Source organism: Brachyhypopomus gauderio, chromosome 7 (genome assembly GCF_052324685.1).
Source record: "Brachyhypopomus gauderio isolate BG-103 chromosome 7, BGAUD_0.2, whole genome shotgun sequence".
Lineage (NCBI taxonomy): Eukaryota > Metazoa > Chordata > Actinopteri > Gymnotiformes > Hypopomidae > Brachyhypopomus > Brachyhypopomus gauderio.
In genome coordinates this window covers 6,299,636-6,315,985 of record NC_135217.1, presented here as the reverse complement: position 1 = coordinate 6,315,985, position 16,350 = coordinate 6,299,636, and the positions used below count along the sequence as shown (strand labels likewise).

The following is a 16,350-nucleotide window of genomic DNA, read 5'->3' as shown; positions in this document are numbered from 1 at the left end:
CCTGAATTGAGATACACCTTCTATATGGCTCTGGTGAGCAGAGGGTATGGTGTTTCTTTGACATTGTAAAGCACTTTGGTTTTAAAATGTGCTCTATAAATAAAATTTACTTACTGTATTTAAAGCAAAAGTCATTGTTTAGCAGGACATGTTAAGTTAAAATGAAATATTAATCTCATGTAACAATGTTAATTTTAATGTTAATAGTTTTACAATTTATAATGAAGTAATTTTAAGCCTAAAATTCAAAAGTCTGATGTGTGCTTAATGGGTACAGCTCACAAGAATATTTTACATTAAAAAAAACGTAAACATTTTTTATTTTTAAATTAATGTTAATGTAAATAATTTAAATTATTTTAAATCATTTATTTAATTTATATTATTTATTTAATAATTTATCATTTTAAATTTCATTTAGACATGGAAAGTCTGTAAAAATAGAAAAAAACATATTGCTTAATATTAATTTTTTTTTATTTTTAGACCATTAATGAACTATTCACATAGGCAGTCTATGTAAGTGAGCTTAATGGGGACAACAATACCTTCACATTTAAAATAAAAACTTTATTTTTACATCAGTTTTTTGTCACAACAATGTTCTTTACGGTGTGCTATATAATCATAAATTGTTTGTAGTGAAGCTAGAAATACTGATTTGTTTATACTTAGGATGCACCGATACCACTTTTTCCTTACCGATACCAGCTTTTCAAATTTACTGGTTAAGTAAATGTACATTAAAAAGTTTGAGCTATGAAAAAATAAGAATTGCCAGAATGCAGAAACATGTACAAGAAGAAAAGCATAATGTTGCTAAGCTTCACAGTTTTTTAATTGTTTATATTCAATTCACATTTAAACAAGTTGCTTAAACTAAAAAATTGCTAATGTAAAAGTATGCAAACAAAACATTTCTATGTAAAAATAGGTTTGAGCTGCCTGGTTATTTGAATGTAACAAAGCCACAAATTTTGGGGAAATAAGCCAGTGTACAAACAAAAGGTGCATCTATGGCGTCAAATCCAATTCAATAATCGCGAGCGCGGAAAATTATTTCGCGCGAGGAAAAGTGCTTATTCGCGCGAGGAGAGAGTTGCTTGCGCGAGGAAAATTTGTCACACCCTTTCTGCTTGCGATTAAGCTCCTGCTCGCGGAGCAGATCTTTTGATTTTTGACAGTCGTGGGAGGGACCCAGACAGGATTGGCTTCTGGATGTGAATTGTGATTGGCTGTCAGTAGGGTCCGTTTCATGTTTATTTTTTCACGATATCAACGCATTTAGGCAGCTGGATGCTCCAAATACTATGAATTATGGTAAAACAAATAACCAGCTAGCTAAGTTGGCTATTTGTAGTACACAAAATAAAACTGCCTTAGCAATGCACTTGGCATGTAGCTAGCAATACACAATTAAAGCAGAGGGATAAATGGTTCAATACAGGTACTAGATATGTTGCAGATATCTTCCCATAATTTGGTAGAAATGGGAAATGTTGTCAGGGTGAATTCTTCAGAAAGTGCAATTCGCTTCCATGTCCTTTATAAACCATTGTTAAAAATGTTTTTGATGGATAAACTGTAAATTATTTTAAAATATACTTCTTTCACTTTATGTATGATATATATTTTGCTGGCAAGGTCCAGATCTCTTTCCAGTCGAGGTTGTTAAAGATTGGTGTTCCAATAGATACATATGGATTAGATACACCATCTTTCTGAAAAAGTGAGCATATATAATGATTACTATTGTGTGATGTACAGAAACATGAGCCCCTGGCCTAATGCACCCTAGAAACCCAATCTCAAAAACTGACTTTTAGTTATTACTTGGGTAGCACGCATATGAGCCATTTTAATATAGATTAATCTAGATTAATTTCAAGATTTCAGTGAGATTAATCTAGATTTAAAAAGTTAATCTATGCCCACCCCTAATATTTATGTTTTAAGAATATTTTAGGCCCTCTGAGAGGGGGCGTAGAGGGCCCTGATGGTTCCCCACTGAACCTACGTGGCAAATAATAATCGGAGCGGAGTTTCTCAATTATTTCTTTTTCTTTATTATTATAAACACTGAACTGAACTTGAACATGACCGCTCTCTCGAGCATGTTTCACTTGACTGACAAGGATCCGTCATTACATCACATGCTATATTACATCAGTATAATTGATGTAATAATTGATTGGCTGTTGAATCATATACATAACATTCCATATCAAAATAAGAGTGTTACATCATATTTAACAAGCAGTTTAGATGTGTGTCCTTGTAAACAATAACTTGTAGTCAGTGATTAAACACGTAAGTTAGAATTTAGATGATCTTAAGCTAAAGCAACGTGTTCGGTTATGGCACTCCATGAAAGGATGCCACACCGCTAGCTGATAGCTTTAGCTAACATTTAACGTTAGTGGCTGAAGATAACGCTAATCATAATAGACTACCGAGCGACAGGGGAGCACCATCGGCCGATGAAAAGGGCTGGCAGTTGGCTAGTTCCTGTTGTGATTTGGGGTTTTTTGCTTAGCAATTAACACATGCTTTGTTTATTCTTTTAACATTATTCTTTTAACATAATGCAATATTCTTTTAACATCATACAGAAATAAAATGTAACCACTGTTTAATGTAGAAGTAAAATGTGACCATTGTCTAAGATGTGTCCGAGCGGTGAACCCTGGGGGGAGGATGTTGAGCAAACCACACTGTAGAGTGAGATCTAAAAAGCAGAAGGCGTAGGCCTGATTGTGCCGACGTTGAGGAAATATGAATTTACAGCATCTTCATGAATGGTGGCCTCTTTCCGGCCTATCAGTCCATAGACAGGAACCATATGTCCATGTTGGGATTGCAGAGAAGAAAGAGAAGTATTGTATGCTTGAAGAACAACACCATGTAAGGTATAGAAGAAGATCTAAGCGTTTGGGGGCGGAGAAATCATATATAAAGACGGCATGCTCAAACACTTGTTGGGTCTCTGATGTAAATGTTAGAATGTGAGATCCCCAGAGATATCTCTGTTTTAATAAAGGCCTTTTTTGTTATTGCTATAATTCTGGTATGGTGGTTCCTGCTATCTCCTTCCCATCAAACGAACACGCTGGGCTAAGGTGGTAGGTAGAAGTTTACAGCCCACAACAGTTGGTGACCTTCCGACGTGATGGGAAGAGATAGATTTTTTGGAACACGTCTTCTAAAATACCGTTAGTTCGTCTGAGCCGGCTCAATTAAAGGTAAAGCAGAATACCTGTTACAACAAAATTTCTGCACATTTGTATAATACCAAATTGTGATGAACTAATGGTGTTTGGTCGATGCTAAATTAAAATAGCAATTTTTAAAAAAATTTTATTATCTTTTTTGGTTTGGTTTAAAAGGTAAAATATATGGTTTAAAAGGAAAAAGGGTTTCAGTCCCTAAAAGCAATATATAGGGTTGGAGTCCCTATGAAAACAGGGTCGGAGTCCCTAATGGCCTAATAAGTGTTTCTTTGTTTCCTGGGGTGTGGCAAACCCTCCCGTTTGCCTGACGAGGCGACGGTAAGACCGAGCGGCGTTCTCGAGTCAGCTGGGTCACAGGCGTCCCGGGGACTTGAGGTACCCCCAAAATCGCCTGGTTTCGGACCAAGAACCTGAATTGATTGAGGGTGGTAAACCTTACGGTGTCAACAGAGCCCTCAATCTATTAAAGTAAGGTTGAAGACGACTGCAGGCGAGTATCAGTTTTTTTATCAACAACAATGGCTGGTGAGGAAATGCGAAATGTGTGCAAAAGTTTGATGTAAAATGGTTGGTTTATGGTGTTGGTTTCTGTGAGTGGAAAACTTTATAGGAACAAATGACTGTGACTTGTAAAGTAATTCATACAACTAATGTTATGAGACATTAAAAGTATGAGGTGACCAAGACAGGCAGGCGACGATTGTGTGTCTTTAGATGACATCATTGACCATAAATCATCACAGTCTCTCTGCAAATTAGAACAACTGAAAGAGCAACATGAGAATGTAGGAAGACTGAAGCGAGCGCAGTTAAACCGTAAAATAATCAATTGTGAAAGAGAACTAGCATTGCGATGCAAAATATAAGTTTGTTGGCTTGGGCTATCGGGGAACAGGCCAGGAAGATAGCAGTAAAATGTGCCACCTTATGATCAAGGCTCGGTAATGCCCACAGCTTCCTCACAGGAGAGTGCCACCAAAACTCAGGGAGAAGTAAAAGGAATCTATTCAGTGGTTAATGTAGAAACAAGAACAGTCCAAATAGTTAAAAACCCCAATAAAGAGTGTAAAAAACCCCATGCAAATTCAGTCATTCGACAAGATGAGAGCAAGCAGGGGGGGGAGAACTGTGACCAATGAGGAAGTGAATCTGAGCACTCTGAAGAGACTGACAGAGAGGAAGTGGTGAACAACATTAGAACACGCTGCACACAGAAGACAGGCAGGCGAGCAGAGGTAAAATAAATAAATAAATAAATATAAAATAAAATAAAATAAAAAACGTGCTAATCCTGCTAAAGGAATTAAACTAGGAAAGACCAAGAAGGGAGTTAAGGGAGCAAGAAAAAGGCAAATAGACAATAAAAGTAAGTCAGGTCGTGCGGTAAGGGTTAACTGCAAATGAATAGGGACTGGGTGGAGATAGTTATAGATGGCGCACACACCGGGATAAGCGAAGTGAGTAAGTGACGTAGACATGCCAGAGTGAAACGGTGATGTATTTGGCAAGTTAAACTAGATAAGTTTTGATAAGATATTGGCTTTGGGAGACGTTAGAGGTGTGGTAGCACGTTGATGCACTGTCATACATTCATTGTATAGTTCTGCCCTCATTTGCCATCTCAGCTGTTTCTAGTTTATATCTCATTATTGTCTGGGATTTAGTTCCTGGTTTTATATGTTCTGATCGTGGGCTATTGTGTTTGTGATCTTGTGTTTTTTCCCTCTGTTACTCTGGCCAGTTGGGTCATAAGTTTGTTTAGGTAAATGTTTAAAAGCTTTGCTGGTATTGGATTTTTACTGGTTCATCTAGCCTCCTTGTCCTTAGTTTGTTTTGGTGTCTGGTTATTAATGAAAGTATGATAGATGTTCATGCATTATTAGTGTTTGAATCTGCCTGTCTAGCAGTTTTGTCTTCGGTTTAGGTTACTGACATGTTCCCTTGCTACACATGTTTTTAGCAGTGTGGTTTTGTTAATAAGGTTCTGTTTTGTTTCTGTATCGCTAGTTGCTTTAGTTCCTATGGTGTTTTCCCTGTGCCCTGTGTTATGTTAACATTCCCTTACATATAAATTTCTCTTCCTTGCAAAGTCACGGTGGACCTTCATATTCTTAGTGTTAAAGTGCACTGTAAAACCCAACAAGTTCACTAAACTCAAAAGTTTTGCTGTAACCGATTACCTAAGAAATGTTAAGTTCATGTAGTATAATTTTTAAGTACAGTTAACTTAGAAAAGAATAAAACTTTTAATAAAATATAAGTTTAGGAAAATATTAATTTTTAAGATATATATATATTTAAGTACTGCATACTACAATACTTTTAGTAATAATTATATAATTAATAGAATTTCCTCCAACTTAACTTTTTTTTCATTTTTGTGGCATCTGGCAGACGCTCTTATCCAGGGCGACTTACATTTTATCTCAAGTGAGCAATTGAGGGTTGGGGGTCTTGCTCAGGGACACCTCAGTCATGGCTTCAGGTCTGGGAATCTAAACTTAAAACATAACAAAAAGTTAAGACAGTGCAAAACCTTAATGCTGGGTTTACAGTGTAGTTTTCCCGCACCAGCCGCACTGTCCACCATGTTTGTTCAAAAATCACAGTATGTTAATTAGATGGTTTTAACCAATAGGCATGCAGGAGCGCATTGTGTCAGACGCTCGGCAAATATTAAATGAAAAACAATGAGTTTAGTGATTGTCTTCACTTGAAAATGTTGAGCTTATTGAGATTAAAACTTGAATATCATTGTATGAACTTTAATGTTTTAAGCTGTTTGAACTGTTTTGCAGTTTTGCTTACAAATAGAATAATTTTAATGAGTTCACCACACTGTCAGGGAATACAGTGTGAAGATAGCCTACTGTTTAAGTTAAGTGCTTTTCAGTATGCAGCAAGCACAACTCACCTGCTACATGAAGTACCCCTCACTAGACATAATGGAGCATTAGGTGAGGCCCTCTGTTAAATGGCCAGTACATGCAGCATCCGCCATTTCTAAAGTCACATGGTTGGATAAGTCAACTTCCACAAGTTATCAGAGCCAAGCAGCATACATCCAGGTGTCCCAATGCTCACACCTTAACTGGTTTAGAAAAGGGTGTACGCAGGCAGTGTACGCGTACAGGGGCCCGCCCCAGACTCCTCAATATGTTCTCTATCTGCAACAGGGGTGGGAGTACCCACCAATGAGATTTAACTCAAGTTTAAGAGGGAGGGGTCGGGCAAGGGGCAACGGTGGTCAGGGTTGTCCTGGCAACTGTGGTTGTGGCATGTCGGGTGGATGTTTCTTTGTGGGCAGGAGTGTTGCTGGTCGAGGGAGTGTCCTCAGAACGCCGTTGGACAAAGGAGGTCCAGAAGTCCGTATGTACCAGCACCAAACCAAAGCTGCGGCAGACCCCATGCTGCCCCTCACTGCCCGTACTCAAAGGTTGTCATTTCTGGTTGAAACAAAGGAGCAACTCATTCAGCAATCAACTGTGTTTTACCTGATGCTGATTCTGGGACCAAAGCCTGCATAAAGCTGTTCCAATGACTGTGCAATGTGGCCAGCAGCCCATTAACCACAACTTCCTCATATCAGAGACTGCACGTGATAACGTCCGCAAAAGAGACATTTTTTAAACTAGGAGCTACTGTGTTATGTAGCCCTCTAGGACTGGTGATCTCCACGGAATGGCCTCCCACAGTTCACATCTTCTGGAGTCAGACTCCTGCACTGCGAGAGGCGTCCACTCTGTGTTCATGGCCTGGGAGCTGTGGATCACTCTGAGCCTTGCGTCCTGCCACCCGACCCACTGCATGTTACTTTGTTTTATGACCAATAGGGGATCCAGATTATGGGGAGGAATTTGAGGAAGAGCTACAGGATAAGGTATGGGAGATTGCAACCAGGGGCATATGGGTGGAGCCTGAGGGTGTGGTGGTCCCTGTGGGGCTGACACCTGCTTAGCGACGCTGGTATGATTAGGAGAGCCACTATAGCTAAGAATTGGGTAATAACTAATATTCCATGTGTGAGCTATGCTAAGTCTTGTAATACTTGGTTTATTAAAACAATGTCATTTGTCAAAGTTATTCTAATGTGATATGTTGAGCAGGTTCCAGGAGAGAGAATGCTGCGATCATCTTGACCATAATTTAATTTTAGATCAGATAACAGCTTCTCTGGGGTCAGAGGGACCTCATGACGTTGGCCTCATCTCACAGCCACCAGCTGCGTTTGAGACACAGGCAGATTACTCTAGATGTTTCTGAAACACCCTCTTGTGGTTCAGAAAAAAGGGGGGGGACAGGAAGGTGCTGATTTATTACATCAACTTGTTTAAATAAATAAAACAGCACACATAGTCACAAGAGATTCATTATATATTCTAACCAGTCACAGCGTCATGGCTTTTGTAAAATTACAAATGTTCACACTACAGAAGGTTTTGTATTTTAAAACTTAATGTTTTCACTTGAAGGAATTAATATGGCATGGTATGTTACAGGTCCGGCACATGAGTGTGTAACTGAGGTGGCATATGCAGCTAAATGGAACCAATTCCTGGGGTAGCGCACATGTGGACAGATTCAGGAGTCGAGATGGTGGTGTTGAATCAGGATTTGTGGTGGTAATGGAAGCTCAGGGAGATGCAGACGAGTTCTGGGTAGCACATTCAGGTAAAACTGGGTAGTACAATCAGCACAGAGGGCTGAGCTTTTGGCTGTCATTGTAGCACTAAGGTGGGTGGAAGGCAAGAAAGTTAACATCTGTACACACTCTGCGTACGTGGAAGGAGTGGTTTATGTAGAACTCTGTACAGAGAAAGTAGGTTACACCACTTCAGGAGGTAAATTCATTAAATGCTAAGAAGATTTAAAAGGTGTTGTTACTATTGGTAAGAGTTGCTATCATTAAATGTTCAAGTTATCAAAAGGGGGCAGTTTAATACAGAGTTAATGCAGCTGCAGACGTGGGTGCTAAAAAAAGGCAGGATATGTTACAGGAGCCCATCAGATGGTTTGCAGGGCAGAGGACAGTGGTCTCCTCTGCCATAGGATTCAGAGCTACGTTAACTACAGGAAAAATGTTGTGGTTCAATAAAGGTGGTAAATGGGGTACGGAGGTTTGGAAAGGACCTAATGTGAGACCGATTTTACCAAGTCAATTGATTAATTCAGTGTTGTCTGAAGCACACGAGGTAGCAAAAATGAAGGACAATGTGTTACTGGTCACATCCACACTTAACTGACTTAATAGCAGACTGGACTGAAAATGTGAATATCTGTAATGCACATAACTTGTGTTTTAAGACCAGGTCTAAGCAAGTTTCCTGGGCAATAGGAGCCAGGAGAGGAGATCCAGACTGACTACACTGACATGTTAATACCAGTACGGGGACTAAGGTATTTGTTAGTGACTGTGGATAAATTCTTATGTTGGGTAGAAGCATTTCCTACCAGGCCAGAGGACTCCAAGTTGGTCTGCAAAATGTTGATAAAATTACTGGATACTGCACCATTGTATAATAAATTAAGTGTACTCAGATAATGGGATGCACTTCACTACCTAGGAGCTAAAATTTGTGGAACAAAATTTAGGTTTGAGACACAAATATGGGTTGGTTTATCATTCTCAATCTCAGGGTAAATTGGAAAGGATAAATGGTAACAAAGGATAAAGGAAAAGATATGTGCACAAATGTGTGTGTTTGTATTGTTGGCCAGAAGATCTTCAGTGAATTATGTTACAGGATTCACTCCGTATGAGCTCATATGACAGTGAGAAGTTTTCGGGGGCCCCCCAACGCGCTTGCGACATCCCACAGGAAAACCACAAGGTTGTACAAATAATGGTAAAATGCACTAAAAAGCTGTCTGTGAAGCTTATTCTGTCCAGGTGTAAGGAGGAGTCAGAATCAACGCCATGAGCAGATCCACCAGTCACCAAGTCATTGAGAAGACATCACACGCCATCCAATTGAAGGGCAAAGAAGAAATGTGGTATCACTTCAGCCAGTGCCGACCATCAGAACCATTGAGCGCGCAGAGATACGGAGCTCTCAAACAACGAGTTAAAATAACACTAGAGCTGGGGCACGTTAAAGGCCTAGTTTAACATTGTTTATTTGACTTTGTTTATTGTTATTTGTTTTTTGTTTGTTTGTGCATTATTATTAAAGTTGGCACTAATGTGATGATTACTATGTAACAGAATGTTAACGGGCCGCCCAATGGAGGATGGGTTCCCTTTTGAGTCTTGGACCTCCCAAGGTTTCTTCCTATTCCCCACCATCATAGGGAGTTTTTCCTTGCCACTGTCGCCTTTGGCTTGCTCATTAGGGATCTGGACCCGTATGATTGTTAACCTTGTAAATCCTGTAAAGCGATTTGTGACAACATGTGTTGTGAAAAGCACTATACAAATATATTTGATTTGATTTTGATTTGAATGTGAAGCCATAAAATGTTTGTCTCACCAGGACATTCAGGGGACTGCCCCCTGTGTATGTGGGTCCATGGTGGGTCAAGGCCTTTATTATCTTAATAGTAACTGTAAAATTGTTGTTGTATTCCATGCGTAAGAAACTTAGTGTGATGGTTTATCAGCACGGTGATTGAACAGAGGAATACTCAGGGACAAGCAGCTATGATGTCACTGTTGTATCATGGGGAGTCAGATGAGAGGGTAACATTGGGAGATATTTTGTGATCTCTGTTTTCTCAGAGATCAAGAGAGGGTCTGTTGTGATTTGGGGTTTTTTGCTTAGCAATTAACACATGCTTTGTTTATTCTTTTAACATTATTCTTTTAACATAATGCAATATTCTTTTAACATCATACAGAAATAAAATGTAACCACTGTTTAATGTAGAAGTAAAATGTGACCATTGTCTAAGATGTGTCCGAGCGGTGAACCCTGGGGGGAGGATGTTGAGCAAACCACACTGTAGAGTGAGATCTAAAAAGCAGAAGGCGTAGGCCTGATTGTGCCGACGTTGAGGAAATATGAATTTACAGCATCTTCATGAATGGTGGCCTCTTTCCGGCCTATCAGTCCATAGACAGGAACCATATGTCCATGTTGGGATTGCAGAGAAGAAAGAGAAGTATTGTATGCTTGAAGAACAACACCATGTAAGGTATAGAAGAAGATCTAAGCGTTTGGGGGCGGAGAAATCATATATAAAGACGGCATGCTCAAACACTTGTTGGGTCTCTGATGTAAATGTTAGAATGTGAGATCCCCAGAGATATCTCTGTTTTAATAAAGGCCTTTTTTGTTATTGCTATAATTCTGGTATGGTGGTTCCTGCTATCTCCTTCCCATCAAACGAACACGCTGGGCTAAGGTGGTAGGTAGAAGTTTACAGCCCACAACATTCCCAAAGAAAAAGAACCTATTAATTATTTAGCCACCAATAAAATAAACCAAAAGATACCTTTATTTGAGTGAAATGACTTTCATTTTATTCACTATAATTTGTGTACATAAATATTCAAATCAGCTACTGTGATTGTCCCACCTCCAAGCTAGTTCATTTTGTATCAGCATTAATTTCTAGGAATTGCTTGGTGAAAATCAGAAAATTGTTTGTATTTACAGATGTTTTAGAAACTGTTCAAACATTACTACCTACGACTGTCATGACAACCACATTCTATTCTCTGAACGCGACAACGTAATATCGGTTCTATATGTGCTATGACGTCATAAGCAAAAAGTGGCAATATTTAAAACGACTGTCTACTGGCATGTTCGTAGTCGCACTGGCTATTTTGTCCTCGTTCGCTTTTAAACATTTGCTGTCAAATCTATTTTAGAACAATTTCTTTTGAGTAGCATCAAGCCTTTTATCGGCAATATGAGGAAGGAAGTTATGAAAGGAAGTCTTCTGACTGTGTCCAGATTTCCTGGTAGAAAGATCAATGATTATATTCTTCCAGACATTTAACATAAATAACAAGAACAAAGGATGAAACCTCTAGTGCAGGGGTGGCCAACCCGCGGCTCGCCGCATGCGGCTCTATGCCTGGTTTCGTGGGGCTCCCCAGCCGGGCCGCGGGCTCACCTGCACAAACGGGGCAACACACCGCTACATTTTCGTGGTGGGCGGTTTGTTTACAAGCCTAGCGAGCCGCTAATACTTTTAAAACTGGCGTAGTGGAAAACACGCATTTGAGCATTTGACTGTCTTCACAGCTAATAATTTACACTCGCCCATTTGCCATAACAGAGTAAGAAAATTGGCTCTTGGTCTATTACGGGTTGGCCACCCCTGCTCTAGTACATCCAAAGCGCGTGCTCTCGCCAAATTTCAAGCTCATTCGCTTTTAAACATTTGCTGTCAAATCTATTTTAGAACAGTTTCTTTTGAGTAGCATCAAGCCTTTTATCGGCAATATGAGGAAGGAAGTTATGAAAGGAAGTCTTCTGACTGTGTCCAGATTTCCTGGTAGAAAGATCAATGATTATATTCTTCCAGACATTCAACAGAAACAACAAGAACAAGGGATGAAACCTCTAGTGCATCCAAAGCGCCGTGCTCTCACCAAATTTCCAGTACTTAAGAACTCAACTGGCACCAAACCTGACTCGTGTGTGCCGCTCTCCCTTCTGAGTGTGGCAGGAGCAGCAGTGAAGATGAGCAGAATTAATGCCATACCGAGGCATCAAGTTACCACAAGCTTCCAAAATCAGGTAACTGCAGGTCAAATTAAGTTGATGGATCTCCTGACATCTCACCCACCTCTTTGTGCCAAACGACACCCAGGACAGAGAGCAAGAGTGGATGTGTTGCGGAGGTTACAGACAATGCTGTGACAAGAGGGCCTCCTGCCTCAACTGGCCTGGGAAGCCAGATCAAGGACAAGGTGGCTAATCTGTGCAAGCCCAAGACCACTAAAGGCATTCCCGTATGGGTCAGACACACAGATTGTCCCAGGCTGCAGCTCCAGTGTCAGTGAGCTCACCAGACATCAGGAAAACACACAGGATCCCACTTGAGACAGAAGAATGCTCCTTTTTTCCTACTGGAATCTATGAGAAGGACATGAGCAGGCATCAGACTCCTCAGGGCTCTGTGTGCAACCTTGAGACTCTGAAAGTACACAGCAGTTTCCTTATTCTCCAACCAAGACCTCATGCAAAGCTGTGTCCCCTGGACACCATGAAGCAGAGACCCAAGGCCTCCGTACAGACGGCTGTTCGCTGTCCAGCCGAGACGATGCAGCAACTGGCGTCTTTTGCTCCACAGACAGCGAAGACTTCCTGCGATGCTGTACTGGTCAGAGGCTTGGACTGGAACTCTTTATGACACCGCTGTCTCATGCGTCCATCTCTCCAAGCCTGTCTGAACATGCTGGGGTGGAAAATATGGACTCAGACTTGGAGGAGGAGAGCCGAGATGCCATGGAGAGAAGCCCTTACCTGTGCCGGCCTTTACAACAATCAAGCACAGCACGCCACCTGGAACTTATAAGAACATCCAAATCCATAACAATAGATTCATTATATTAATAAAATATCTTGTATATTCTTTAAAAAATAATATTTTTACTTCTTATTTTTTGGTTTAGGTTTGACTTCTACAAACTTAACATGCATGTAAAATATTAGTCTATAATCTACCAACCAGGTAAATGAACTCTGTACATTTTTATGACATTTCTCACATGTAAACAGTGTTAAGGAGATGGCTGACAATAGTCTAAATGACAGCAGCCTAAATGTAAATAGTCTAACTGAAAATAGTCTAAAATAGTCTAAATGACAGTGGTCTAACTGACAGTAGTCTAAATGACAGCAGTCTAAATGACAGTGGTCTAACTGACAGTAGTCTACCTGACAATAGTCTAAATGACTATGCTATACACGACTATACAACTATGAAGCCACGCCCCTTACAATTTGGCTACACTTTGTCTCGTCTGGCAACATGTTATTTGTATACAAGAAGATTGTGTGACATATACAGCAGGGATTTGAGACACTAACAAATGAGGAGCGTGGGATTGTAGTTTACAGGACAATGTAATGTACAATTCTCATTGAAGGAAATACAAATGAGCTCACCAAGCCAGAGAACTTCTGAAGAGGAAGTGGTTTTAAAAGCACTCTTATGCCAACCACTGAGAGCAGCCAGTCAAATGCTCTGTTCGAAATATCCTATAACATACTGTATACTGCATACTGCACTCAGTATATACTGGTACTGCATACTGGTCCTCGTAGTAGTATGCAGTAGTTTCCAGTATGAGACAAAAGCAAACCATACTACAGGGTTACGCAAACGTATCATGCGCCACCTATTTATTTACCAAAAGCAAAGATTAGCCCTTCTTTTGAAGTCCCAAAATATATGACCTTTTATCAGTTTTGAAAAGAAATGAGAGAGAAAGCCTTTCAGAACAGCTACAGTTCAGTTACAGCTTTCATTTTGGAATAGAAGTTCAATGTTAGTAGACAGTAGTTAAACAGCTGAGAATATGCTACGACACATTTAGCATACCAGAGTCCATTGAGCTAAATACAAGTAGTCTACAAAATAACTGATATTAATGTTTACAGTATTTTGCGATCAACTCGATCTTTGCCAACATTGAACTTCAACATTAATGGAGTCAATTTTGCCATCCAGCCCGTGAACTCTTTCAAACTCTGTGAAAACAAGATAAAAGAAACAGATAAACATATTGCTTATGTTCTGCATATGGCTGGTTTCAGTACTGGAAAAATACATGATGACCTTTATTTGCGGCTGATTCAGAACTTAGGCGTGTCTAGAGCCTTTTCAGGAGTGCTCGAGCACCACTACATTGAGTCCCAGCAACCCTAAAAAAAAGTAAAAAGTCATTTTTGTAACTGCAGTTGGTCTTTCATAAGCTGAAAAATGTTAATACCATGTAAAATATATAATTATTTGTTAGAAATTCTGAAACCCTTAAATGGTGAGCACAAATAACAAGTCAGAAGCAGTTGGGTTAGGTAATAAGTACAATGATTTATTTTAACATAACATGGATTAACCCTGAGATCTCCGTTACAAACACGCTAGGTGTCTGTCACAGAGAGAGCTAATTCCCCATTCCGAACTCTCATCTTTTATACTCTTAATCATCAATACACACGGTGTCCATGAGGTGAACACGAGGTGATGAACCAAATGTGATTGGACAATACATGACATAATTAACACTGATTTGACAGATGCATATGACGCATGTCCCCTCCACGCTCATCATCCTCGTGATGTCATGACAGACTGAGTGTTGCCGTAGTCCTTTCCAAGTAGAGATTAGGCGTCTCCAGCGAGGTCAGTTTAGGAACACCAGAGGAACATCAGATTAGGCCGAGGCCGAGGCCAGGGAACACACGCACACACATCTGAGGCCTACTGAAGTCACGAGAATGGCTTCAGTGGCATGATTAACACACGTATATGTAAAAAGATCTCTAACCCTAAACTGTGTTTAATGTATACTAAGAAAGCCTGACATAAATGGAAATCATCAAATTTCCATCACAATATTACATTTAACAACAACAGAAGAATAGCTTCGCAAATTGCACAATCCACTTTCTATAGTTATAGAGCAGTACAAGTGTGCAGTTGGTTTCTAACATTTATATGAAGGCATACATATATGCTCGCTATTCCTCTCCCCATTGGCATCCGCCATGTTTTTTTTTTTTTTTTTTTATGGATTGGTTGTGGAACATGGCCCCATTGCATGATGGGATGCAGTACACCACGATGATAGCTCTGTTCACGTACTGGAATATTTTGCAGAAGTAAGACATAATCCGGGGATATTATGGTCACATACTGCATACTGATTTGGGGCCCAGTCAGTACACAGTACAGGTTAGTGTGTAGTATGTAGTAGGCTATTTCGAGCAGAGACAAAAACACTGATCAATGTTTAGATTATAAAAACAGAACTTGGTGTAAAGCTCTCAAACTCTGTGTAAGACTGACATTCCAGTTTCCATTGTAAAGCTTTGACAGTTTATAAGGACAAACTAAAGACAAATTTTAGCATGATCACTGGAGAAATCTGAGGGCATCTAATGAGAATATTGGGAGCATTGTATGCAATGCTCCCAATATTCTCATTAGATGCCCTCAGATTTCTCCAGTGATCATGCTAAAATTTGTCTTTAGTTTGTCCTTATAAACTGTCAAAGCTTTACAATGGAAACTGGAATGTCAGTCTTACACATTCTTAAAAAAACAGATATTTAATATTTAATGCCCAACAACAATATGAATGATGGACATTCATACTTAATGTCCAACAACATTCTGCTTCTGAATTTTATGTGAAGCACTTTGAGTTGCCACTGTGTATAAAACATTATATACAAATAAACTTCCCTTTACAGGATGTTAGTGTCACAACTACAGTTATGGTTCTGAAAAATAGCCCCATTTTTTAACCACTACACAATAAATCGTATATACTGTCTAATACAAAGGCCAATTTGATTGGTGGTATTTTGCTTTTTATGACTGGGTGGATCGCAGCTCCTGGGTGTACTGTACTCTGTCAAATATCATTTTTAGGAAATCCATCACATGAAGGATGGTTGAATGTTTCACAACTAAACAGGAATTCTTTGCACTCAACCAACGTCCATGGCGTTCTCTTTAGGAAAGAGCTGCGGAAAGAACTTGCAAGTCAAGAAAAAAACTAAACTAAACAAACAGAAAAAATAAATTATTTATCTGCTTTACCTGTTTACTGGTTTATTTATGACCATGGGTGTCAATATAGCACCATTTCTAGATGCTGGTTTGCGTGATTGTGACATCTGCATGTTGGGTCCTGCCAGAAACGTCAATATTTTTTAAAGATAAAATATTAGGTTCTCTTTCATGCAGATGCAAGGCAGGGCAACATCACTAGGCATGACCAGCACAACATATACCATGCAAATCGTTACGCAAATCATTGCAGTTCACACAACGATATCTCTCGCCAACATTTAAGCGTTTCTGGAGTGTAAGCATGTGCATATTTGCAGTACCTACGGAAAGAGCGTTCTAAAAAAACAGCACTTGGGTCTAAAACCCAAATCCGCTTACGATGATGCCGCCGCTTCACTGCTGGTTGAATGCTCGA

General features: G+C 39.7%; 1 long non-coding RNA gene across 1 annotated transcript; it reads left to right on the top strand.

Moving 5' to 3' along the window:
• The first annotated feature begins 2,012 nt into the window (after window positions 1-2,012).
• On the top strand, window positions 2,013-10,120 carry LOC143518609 (uncharacterized). The gene is made up of 2 exons (XR_013132239.1): window positions 2,013-4,465; window positions 8,535-10,120. It is a non-coding gene; the product is annotated as an uncharacterized LOC143518609 (long non-coding RNA).
• The last annotated feature ends 6,230 nt before the right edge of the window (window positions 10,121-16,350 follow it).